Source organism: Sebastes fasciatus, chromosome 18 (assembly GCF_043250625.1).
Source record: "Sebastes fasciatus isolate fSebFas1 chromosome 18, fSebFas1.pri, whole genome shotgun sequence".
Classification (NCBI taxonomy): domain Eukaryota; kingdom Metazoa; phylum Chordata; class Actinopteri; order Perciformes; family Sebastidae; genus Sebastes; species Sebastes fasciatus.
In genome coordinates this window covers 2,530,607-2,542,631 of record NC_133812.1, presented here as the reverse complement: position 1 = coordinate 2,542,631, position 12,025 = coordinate 2,530,607, and the positions used below count along the sequence as shown (strand labels likewise).

The 12,025-nt window shown below is 41.8% G+C and overlaps 1 long non-coding RNA gene across 1 annotated transcript in view; it reads left to right on the top strand.

Moving 5' to 3' along the window:
- The window catches only part of LOC141756264 (uncharacterized), a 214,979-nt gene that overhangs the window by 147,585 nt on the left and 55,369 nt on the right, over positions 1–12,025 (top strand). The gene's annotated exons all lie outside the window — the stretch shown is intronic.

The following is a 12,025-nucleotide window of genomic DNA, read 5'->3' as shown; positions in this document are numbered from 1 at the left end:
GACATCCAGTCAGCAGGGATTTTAGGGTCTGAGCACTGACACAGTCAGAGAGAGAGAGAGAGAGAGAGAGAGAGAGAGGCAGTAACCCAATCCTATAGTCCCAATCTGATTCCTAAACCAGACACAATATTTCATTCATCAATGACACCGTGAAAACTCGACAGGGCTTCCGGCCTTCGACTGGTTAGAGAGACTGAGATTGATATAATAAACACATAATGATTTTTCATAGCAGGAGCTGCCAAGTAAACATTTACAGAAACTGGAAATTGGCTGACTATCAATTTTAGGTCATTACAAGTCGAGATATCTTCCATTTGAAATAATGGCACCTACTCTTAAAGGGACTGTTTGTTACTTCTTACACGTATAAATCATTACGGGTCGGTGTCCCATGCGCGCTCGTGTGTGGCTACGCTGTTCAGACTCAGACTCCAACACAAACTACACGGAAGCACCAAAATCTCTTGGTTGTATCTAGTGAAGTCTGTTAAACAGTGTTGGCCGCGGTCGGAGGACGCGGGTGAGACCGTAGCTTTGGTCTCCAGGACCAGAGTCTCTGCTGTACTCTGTTCCTCTGCTCCTCTGCCTGCCTGCCTTCACTCAGCTTGCTCCTCCTCACGTGCATGCGCTCACACTCCACACTGCAGAAGACTTCGTAGCTCTGAGAATATCTAGTGAATGAACAGTGGACGTTTTGTGCAGAAATAACTGCTGCAGCTCCTCCAGACCAACAGAGGTTTCCCGTGTCTTGTGAAGTGACGGGGCTCCGCAGAGAGAAACGTTATCGTCTCCGACCAAAACTCCGGCGTCTCCCCTGTTCCCTCCGACCGCGGTCGGGAGGCTGAGGCAGGAAAAGCCAACACTAGGATCAGCATTGATTCATGGAGAGACCTTCGTCTGGTCAGCTAACATTACTGCCAGGCAGCTGAAATATAGAGTGATATTGTGCTTTTAGCTGACGTGTGTCTCCTCACTGTTTTGAGCGATGCTAGTTCATGTCTATGTAGAGCGAGCACAAGCGCGAGCAACAGGACGCTGACTTTCGTTGACTTAACGGCCACAGGTGTCGCTGTTAACAAGACATTTCTGATTCTTACAAACAGTCCCTTTAAAGGTACAGTGTATAGGACATCTAGCGGTGTGGTTGCAGATTGCAACCAACTGCGTACCCTCCGCTCACTCCTCCCTTTCCAAGACTGTGGGTAACGTGAGCAGCCGAGTGTAACACCGTGGTAACGCTGTTCGACTCGCTCAGAGGCCATCCTTACCATAATAACACTACTTTAGTAGCAACAGAAGTCAGACGGCGGCTGGCGGTATCACAGTTTAGCACTCTGCGGCTCACGTTACCGAAGTTTCACAAGCGTGTCGGAGAACTACGGTGGCCTTCAGGTAACGTACGAATGCAAAAGCCAGAGCCAGTGTTTGGTTTTCCTGTTCTGGGCAGTAGCCCATGCAGAAACATGGAAGAGCAACATGCAGTTCCCCAAATGGCCACTCCAAAATTGAGTCAATCCCCATAGACCCCCATGTTAAAATGTGACTTTTTAGCAGAAATAATTTGGTCTTTATAGCTAATTTCTTCATTCATGACAACTGTACAGGGGGCTGAATCTTTAAATAACTCACCTATTTAAATTATATTAAAGCTTAAAGGTCCCATATCGTGCTCATTTTCAGGTTCATACTTGTATTTTGTGTTTCTACTAGAACATGTTTACATGCTGTAATGTTCAAAAAAACAACTTTATTTTCCTCATACTGTCGGCCTGAATATACGTGTATTTACCCTCTGTCTGAAACGCTCCGTTTTAGCACATTTCAACGGAATTGCAACGGAAGTGCACATGAATTGCGTTGCTAAGCAACAGTTTGGGTCCATGTTTACTTCCTGTCAGTTATTTACATACACTGCAACCAGGAATAAACTGGGGAACATCTAGAATGTTTACGAAACAAACGCACAATTTCTGAATACGGGCTGTGTGTATTTCTCTGTGGATTCAGCGTTTTGATACTTTCACAGTATTTATATAGCACCTAACCCTGCTTTATAATATAAAAGACATGAAAATCTCCCTTTTTACAATATGGGACCTTTAAAGGTGGAGTCTGTGATTCTAATCCAATACACTTTTTTGTCAAATTCAGCGATCTCCTCAAGGTCCACAATCAGTCTGTGTGTGTGCTGAAAATAAAATCCTGGTGTTGATACATAGCCCTGACTCTGTAAATAGGAAAAACAAACTGGATCGGACTGATCCACAAGGGCTGCCCTACCGAATGTCATTTTTTACATTCAAAGCTCCTATTGAGGTTTTTCAATGAAGCTTAGAATGTCTGTTAATAAGCTACAGGTGCGACTCAGGCCTTCCTTTGCGTGTGACCTGCAGCAAGTGGGAGCACAAACCGTTTTTGACCACAGTGAATATGTTGTTTTTGAAATGCTAAATGCCAACACATATGGATTGAAGCAGAATATTTCGATAGATAAAAACATGTTGCGAAATTTGGAAATGATTAAGTTACATCGATCTTTTTTCAATAGTTAAATTTGGACTTTTATGACACACGGTCCGGCCCACTGTGTGTGTATTTAAATAATTAATATAGCCTGCAGAACAAGCTTATCGATTATGCATTTATTAGGGCATGGAGAGAAAAGATGGACGGAGATGCGACACCGACCTGGCGGTCGCTTTTCATGTCAACACACATGAAGCAGATGAATCCTTTATTTTTCTGAAGTCTTTTCCTCAGACAAACGACTTCTCATGGCTTTTTTTCATTTTCTCCTGAAGGCTGAACCCAGGCTCTGCTGCCACACTAGACACTGAAATTCCCAGGTTTCTCAAAGTGGGATTTCCCAATCCTGCAAGCACTCGCTTCTCCGGGAGGAAATCCCGCAGCATGTTCTCCTTCTGCGCCGGTGGCGCAGCCGCATCGGCACATCACAGACGTGCTCTGAGGTCAGTCCGTCCAAATGACGGACGGTCTTCAGATTTTTCCATCATTGTTAAATTTTTTTGCCAATGATGGAGAATATTCAGTTTACGCGACCTCTGCTGCTGCGTCACCGGGGCCTGCCTCAGCTCCACTGAAAATCCACCTCTTTGCCCATTTTTGGATTAACCGGGAGTTAGGCTGTGTTGTTAATACCAAGATGGTGACGGCTGGAGCCACCCACCTGGAACTTCACAACGCCTCTTCAGCAGGGCTGGCTTAAGGCATATACCAGGGCTCAGCAACCTTTATAATCAAAAGAGACGTTTTAGGCAAAAACAACAAAAACATCTGTCTGGAGCTGCAAAACATTTGAGCATTGTGATGAAGGTAACACAATTTATAGTCTAAGTATATAGTATATAAGTCTAATGCAGTGAGAGCCAAAGAGCAAATGTACTACGGAATATTAGGGGCACATTGAGGGAAAAAAAATCTGCGATTTTCAGAATAAAAGTCATAATATTACGAGAAAAAAGTCGTAATATTACGAGAATAAAGTCATAACTTAACGAGAAACAATTCGTAATATTACGAGAATAAAGTCATAACTTAACGAGAAACAAGTCGTAATATTATGAGAATAAAGTCATAACTTAACGAGAAACAACTCGTAATATTACGAGAATAAAGTCATAACTTAACGAGAAACAAGTCGTAATATTACAAGAATAAAGTTCTAACTATGAGAAAAAAAAGAAAATAACACTAAAAATTACTACTTTATAATATTATGACATTATTATCATAATATTACAACTTTTTTGTCTAGTAAATCTATGACAATATTTTCATAATATTATGACTTTATTCTCAAAATCTCAGATTTATTTTTTTTCCTCAATGTGGCCCTAATACTCCGTTGCACCATAGACCTACAACAATGATAAATGAAAATGTAAACAAAAAACAGTTATTCATTTCCATTTTTAAAAATCCACAGGGAGCCACTGGAGAGGAGCTGAAGAGACACATGTGGCTCCGGAGCTGCAGGTTGCAGACCCCTGGCACAGGCCATATAGACGGTCGCCTAGGGCACCACCTTCTGGGGGACGCTGGTCGTCCTCTACCCTAGAGAGATCCGAATTTCGCCTAGCACACCAAAAGGGCTGGAACCGGCCCTGTTCTTGAAGACTATGTCCATATTTTATATAGTCTATGTGCAATATAACTGGAGCTGCAATGTTGGAGGGTTGCAGCTAAACGGCACCAGAAATAAAGGGATGGCGTCCGCTCAGGTGCGCTCGACCTGACAGAACTTTTTATAGACGAAAAAGTGCGGTCCAGATTTTACTGCGCATGTGTTGTACTCCAATGATATGATGCGATATGACGCCTTGACTTCTCTTTTTTAGCCTCCTTGCTTTGGACCAATGATCACTGCTGATACAAATACAGAAATCTTCATGTGAAATAACCAAAACTAGGGTCACGTTGATCATAGGAAGACGAAATAGGGCTCTTAACGTACAGTGGCAAAGGAAGCAGAATCACTGACATCCGTGTTGTCTCACTTGGGTGTGTTTTATTTGGACAGTTCAGCAGGTTAATATGGCAACGCACTGCATGACAACTGGCATTACAAGAATGACGACTCCACCCTGCTTTGAGGTTTTCTGACCTTTGGTTCACTTCGAATTGTCAGTGAGCCAAGGAGGCGCACCCATCTCAACCAGGATGACTTTTATACCGTCTTTGTTTCCAGTCCCACGAGTATCAGTGTCATACAATAAAAGTAATACTACAATTTAACCTGCGCCACCGTGAAGAAGCACTGGAACAAAAAGAGAAGAATACAAAAGAACAAATACAAATAGAAGGTTCATCCCTTAAATGATAATGAAAGTTCACCAAAAGTTAGAAATCACAATTTATCAGTGTTGACACGCAGTTTTGTTAGATATGAATCTACAGCCAGCAGTCTGTTAGCTTAGCTTAGCATAAAGACTGGAAAAAGCGGGGCAAAAGCTAACCATCCTAGCTGTAACTTCACATTTAATGGACACATAGAGAGTGGTATCGATCTTCTCATGGAAGTCTCAGCAAGAAAGCCAATAAGCATATTTCCAAAAATGTCAAACTAAAAAGTAAACATGATTCATAGTTAACAAGCTAAAAGTTTCTGTCCTTAAACTGTCGTCTTCCACTGCATTCTGCAGGAAACAGCCTCATGTAAAGTACTGTTCTAGGTTTAGTCAACAGTAGGAAGTGGGCAAAATAAGAATCCAAACTCTTAAAAAGCATAATGAAAAATACACAGAAAAGCTGATAGAAAGTCTTTAGATATAAAAAGTTCTTGTCAGATGAATTCAGAGTCCACAAATGAGAGACTTTCAAAAGAGGTTCTTCCTTTATGACTGTATCCAGATAAGTGAAGCCTGATGTGATGAAGACAAGGTGTGGACAGTGGCTCCAGCTAGCAGAGGACTGGGCCAACTGTCCCTCCTACCCTTCGTTCTCTTTCTCCGTCCATCTGTCCATTTGGGACAATGTCAAAGTGTGGAAAATTGGTGTTTCTGTGCAATGGGATGATGAGCGTGATTTGTCCTCTTTTCTGCTTCTTGCCTTAGAAATTAGGAACTTCTGTTTTCTGGGATGTGTTTGTCATAAGGCTGGTTAATTGGCCTGTTGTGTAGATCTTTCTAGCGTATTGGCAGGCATGCTTTTGTGATCCCTCCATGAAGAGTCTGGGTCTGGAAATTTCAATGAGAAAGGGTAAGTGAAATGTAAACGTTTGATTGAAATGTTTTTTTCATTTGCAAAGAACTCACCGTTGGTTCCTCCTCCTCCATCAACCTGTCAAAGAGAAAGACAGAAAGGGTTAAACGGATAATAAGGACGGACATAATGTATGTAAGGTAAATATGAAGCTAAGGCCAGCAGCCAGTTAGCGTAGCTTAGCATAAAGATTGGAAACAGGGGCAAAGAGCCAGCCTGGCTCTGTCCAAAGGTGACAAAGTCCACCTATCAGCTTCTCTAAAGCTAACCAATCAACACGCTACATCTCGAGGGCAACACCAGGAATGCTGTTAAGCAGAAAGTGTGCAACTCCCGCTGCCTGGGAATGTGGCCATTTGGAACAAATCTAAATACTTTCGCCTTGACGGTCTTTGACAACACTTTGTACGATTTAGTTTCTTCGAAGTATATCGAGACCTTTATACTTGCTGCTGCTTGCAGCTATGGATAGGATATATTATGTTACGGATACGCAACGGTGAAAGAAAACTGGGACATTTTGGAGATTGCTTTATGCATTCCTCAGATTGCTTTATGCATTCCTCAGATTGCTTTATGCATTCCTGACTCCTCGTCCTATCAATCTCTCAATGTGTGGTTCCTGGCCAAAGCACAGGAAAGTAACTAGAGTGGAACAAAACAACTTTTCACAACCAGCAATGGGTTGTTTTTTAGTTTCACTGCAGACTGGCTGTGATCACAGTTTCTTCCTTCCACGCCTGTGATGGTATCATGGAAGCTATTTCAACCTTTCGAGGTAGACGGCACATCAGAAAGAGTTGCAGGTGTCGAGCTGGGACTTCGTCTTACTGCGTGGGGGTACACTTCCTGCATCAAGATGAAGTGCTACAGTGTACGGCTTAAAGTTGGTGTCTGGTGACTCATCAGATACTGATTTGGTGATGTTGCCCTTTGTGTCTCATTGTTTGTGAGTCCCCCTGCACTCCTGCTGAGTCAATCAACGCTTGACTCAAACCCCATCGTGTGGTATAATAACATTTCCTAAGGCATTACAGCATATTATATTGTATTTTTAACATCTTAATCCCACCAGGCACTTGCAGGAATCATGCCCTTTACAAAATAGCCAATAATCTCTTTCTAATGATGCAGGATATTCAACCTGATATCACGCCAAAGAGTGTAATAGACCCACATGCCCATCACCTGGCTGGGCTTAAAATAAGTATGTAAACTAAGTAAAACCTGAAGGGCCTCGAACGCAGGTCTCCCACATGAAAGTCCTGTGTTTGATGGAAAGTCCTGTGTTTCTTAGTAAAATAACTATGTAAACTAAGTCAAAAACGTACAAAAACGTAAACGTAACGTCACTACGGAAAACACGTGACAAACATCACGTGACAACCGTCACTACAAAACATATGACAAACGTCACCAACTATCTTGCAATACAAAACCCAGGTCTTGAACCCAGGTCTTGAACCCAGGTCTCCCACTTGAAAGTCCTGTGTTGGTTGGACTGGTCTGGGATAGGGGTCAATCTTAATCCTCCCAGAACTCAGTGCATTTGTACGGAGCCCAGGAAGGGACATGGAGAGAAAAAAAATCCAAATTGCTTTTTCATAGAATTCATTGAATTTTATTTTGAGATTGGCCTGAAATAGACAAGACCAATGAGACAAGAATTAGCAAGCTAGCGCACCCCGTGGTCCCTCTGCCTCACAACCCCGCCGCTAGGAGACTACTTCGCCCCGGAGGAGAGCGGGCGGCGGCTCCGGAGCCCACTCGGCTGGGGGGGGTTTGCGCTGGCTGAATTTGAGTCGCTACAGCCGCTAACTGAAGGTCCGTGTCCGGACTAGGGAATGAGGAAGAGGGAACGCGGGGTGCGCTAGTTAGCTAATTCTTGTCTCATTTGTAGTCTAATAAACAGTAAATTCATCAAATGAATTGCCCCGTATCGCTAATTTAGGTACTGTAGCTGTGATAGGGACCCTAAATGAAAAAGTTTTGCAACCTTTGATTTTTTCGCCCCCACCATTTCCCTTCTGGGGCTCCGTAGTATTGGACACAGTGGACCACACTTCGTTATTGAGAAGCATACAAACTCCCTCCTGATAGAAACTTTGTTCGTTTATATGACTGTAAATCTGTAAACCCTCCCATGTCAATAACTATTTGAGGTATTTCTGAAAATAAAATAAAAATAAAATGTAATTTATCTTTATTTCATTTTGTTTGGACCTGTGTATCAGTACGTCATAACCAAAACCTTTGTCATTCAAGCTGATATTAATCATATTCAGAAAATAATGGCCATGATGCAGTCATAGCATCTGGATAGAATTGCTTCTCTTTTTGAGCAAAACTTCATATAATTAGACATTTTAATTGATGGCCTAATCTATTTTCATTTGTCCCATGGGTTTGCATGGTTTGAATGTAATGAGGCCAATAGCAGCTACAGTATCACAGCCTCTACCGTCCTCCTGCTGATAATCAGCCACTCCTAACTGGCAGCTACTGAACTGCAATGCTTTTAGATATTGAAGATGCTGCTGCATGAATGGAGTGAGCTCTTCACTGACAGACTGATAGAGAGAGGGAGGGAAAGAACTGGAAACCGAGAGAGAGAGGAAGGTGAGAAAACAGGCAGTTCATACCGTTGTGCCGTTCACGTCATACGCGTTGCCGGGGTTCCTGTGGATGACAAAAAAAGAAAAATGAGAGGCTATCAAGTGTAACAGTGATCTATGTGTACTCAGTGTGTATGAGGACAAAGGTGCATACAGTCCTATTTACATATGTAGGTTTGATTGATGGCTCAACACCTTGAAAACGATGTCCGCCTGTCACCTGTTTTCTCTCTGAGTTGGCATCCTCACGCCGGGGCCACACAGCGCGCATCATGCTCGCGTGACGGCAGCGTCACGTCGTGGCCGCGTCATGCCCACCTAGGGTGTTCACACTAGACACGAGTTACCCACGTCTCGGGAGCGTCCCGGAGCTACCTGTCAGCTGTGTTTTTGCTGTTGCTGACAGCCCTTTCTTTCTACATAGAGTTTGCCTTTTAATGGCCATTTAACTTCATAATAAATGTGATTTATATTTATTTAAGACAAAAAAGGGTAAGAACTGTGTGGTAATTTGTAAATATTATTAAAAACAAGCAAATAAATTCATACATAAATATTAATATATAGCCCATATAAATCCCTCTTTTCTGTCAGTGAAGAGGGATTTATATATATACAATGAGGAGGGATTTCTATGGGCTATATATATATATATATATATATATATATATATATATATATATATATATATATATATAAATCCCTCTTCATTGACAGTGAAGAGGGATTTCTGTGGGCTATATATTAATACAAAAAAATAAATAAATACATTAGTAGTAAGAGAGAGCCTACAGCAATCCCTCTTCACTTTGACTGGCACAGTTTTAAACAACATTTCCAGGGGGTTTCGGGTTCCTGTTCTACAGCATTCCAGGTTGCGGCTTTTATCGAAAACGACTTAATTTACATCTGGGGCGGGACAGCAATTTACATTATAAATGCTGATGTTCCGACATCTCAGGCAACTTGGAGCTTTTCACCACCTTGTTGCTGAACTGCGCCTTGATGGAGAAAAACACCTGAAGTATTTCAGAATGATAAATATAAGTAAAGTGTTTTTTTTTTATTATTATAAAACAAAGCAAAATAAACAGTTTCGTTATTTGTTAACCTTTAGAAAACGAAAATTATTATTAAATATCTTTAAAAAAATTAAATAACACCTCTAAAAGAAAGAACAATAAAGTTACGTGGTGTTTGTTGAGAGAGAGAGAGAGAGAGAGAGAGAGAGAGAGAGAGAGAGAGCGCATCGGAAAAATACTGCCAACTATCACCTGATGTTCTTATAACCTATTAACCCAGTCTATTATATGTATAGCATATGTAGGGTTTCTGCTATGACTACTACAGTGTTTACATAATTAAAAGCCTGTACTATATTAACTTGATGGAAACCTGCAAGCAGACAACTGCTTTATTTAGAGTATTTCAGAATAAAAGCATTGTGTTAATGAATGAATGATTCTGTGCACTAAAAACGCTAGAGGACTTTTATTTTGAAATCTAGATAGGAAGTGTAAAATATTGATGGTCAGTGACATATTCTACAGATGTCTAGACATGGAAACTGTAGTAATCTTGCTCATATACTGTCAATAGATCACCTTCACTGTCTGTTGCTGCTGGGAGACGCAGCCGAGAGGTAAGCGGCAAGCGTGAAAAATAGGCGAGCCTTCTATTCTATAAAATAGACGCACGTCTGACGTGCGTCTCATGCGGGCAGTGTGTCCACTCTAACCTGTTAACATGGACGCCGAAATAAAAAACAACACGCGACGTTGCCGTCACGCGAGCATGATGCGCGCTGTGTGGCCCGAGCTTTATTATCATCCTGGTTCACTATATTAAACCTGACTGGCTCAGCTGAGCCCAGGCAGAATTTCCCATTCCACTGCTTAACTTTGGGAAGGGCTCAGGCCAAACTGTCATGAGCAAACTATAGTTAATTTCAAGCTCAAGTCAAATTCTTGGCTCTTACCATCTCTGAAGACAGAGGGTGTCGTATGCTGTACAGGTTCTAAAGCCCCTTGAGGCAAATTTGTGATATTGGTCTTATATAAATAAAATTGACCTGACTTGAACTTTCTCCAAAGGACTTGAGACTTCATTTGGGACTTCATTTGGGACTTCATTTGACAAGACTTGAGACTAGATTTGGACTTGATTTGACAAGACTTGTGACTTAATTTGAGACTTGCTTTGAGAGGACCTGAGACTAGATTTGGACTTGATTTGACAAGACTTGTGACTTAATTTGAGACTTGCTTTGAGAGGACCTGAGACTAGATTTGGACTTGATTTGACAAGACTTGTGACTCAATTTGAGACTTGCTTTGAGAGGACCTGAGACTAGATTTGGACTTGATTTGACAAGACTTGAGACTAGATTTAAAGATTATTTTTTTTTGGTCTTTTTCCTTTCTTTGACAGTGATAGTGGTGAAATGGGGAGAGAGAGGGGATGACAGTGCAGAAAGGGCCACAGGTCGGATTCGAACCCTGGAGCAAGCAGCAAGGACTCACCTATTTGATTCATGGTGCGCCCGCTCTACCCGGTGAGCTAACCGATTTGGACTTGATTTGACAAGACTTGTGACTTAATTTGAGACTTGCTTTGAGAGGACCTGAGACTAGATTTGGACTTGTTTTGACAAAACTCAAGACTAGACTCGAGATCTTGCTTCAACAAGACCTTAGACTTGCGACTTGACTGAGATTTGCTTAGAAAGACTTGAGACTTGACTTGAAATTAGAGAGTGGACTTTGGACTTGCTCTCAAGGACTTGAAACTTGACTTGAACTTGCTTCACCAAGTATTGTGACTTGACTTGAGACCTGCTTTGGCAAGACTTGTGACTTGATCAAGATTTGTCCCGATTGGGACTTGATTTAGACTCTCTCAAAAAGAAATTAAACACTGAATTAATTAATCATCAGGCTTATAGGTTTATAATAATGGATCTCCTCTGCCAACATAAAACAAAAAGTTAATCAGTTTCAGCTTTCAGCTTGTGAGATCACAACTCAGACTACTGTCACCTTAAAGTCTTCCTTGTATTTCTCTGAAGTACTACTGCTGAAGTATTCCTTGATGCTCTTTGTCTAAACTCATTCGACACACAGTGGCACCGGCGCGTTCCCCTCCTTTAAATATACATAATATGATTTATGATTCCTGTCCATCACTAACAGTCCCATTCCGGTTTCATTCCTCTGAGTGACAGACAAGCCTTGGAATGTACAAGAAGAAGATAAGAACTGTTGTTTCACCTCACAGCTCGTCTGTGTCACCGTCATTGGTATGTTTGGTGTGACAACCGCAGTAATGGGCGTGCCGAAACACAAAGATGTGGGAACATCAGAAGGTTAATGATCCAAGCCCAGCCCATTTTGCTCAACTATTTTAAAACGATACCTGACTGCACTTCCTCCTTTTCAAACAGGCAACACCCATCAATCAAAAATCGCATATCGAGTTTAACAAGTCTCTGTTCTGTGGCTGTTGAGAAGTGATGAATAGCAATTAAAGCCTTTTGAAGGCCTTGGGACAGAAAAAGTGAATCAGCCAGCCACTCCAAACTGTGAGAAAACTTGTTTTATGTTGGGTGGCAGCGTTGCACACTATTACTCATACGTTAGGTGTTCTCAATCCCTTTAACTCCCTTTGAACGACAGCACTGATCAAAT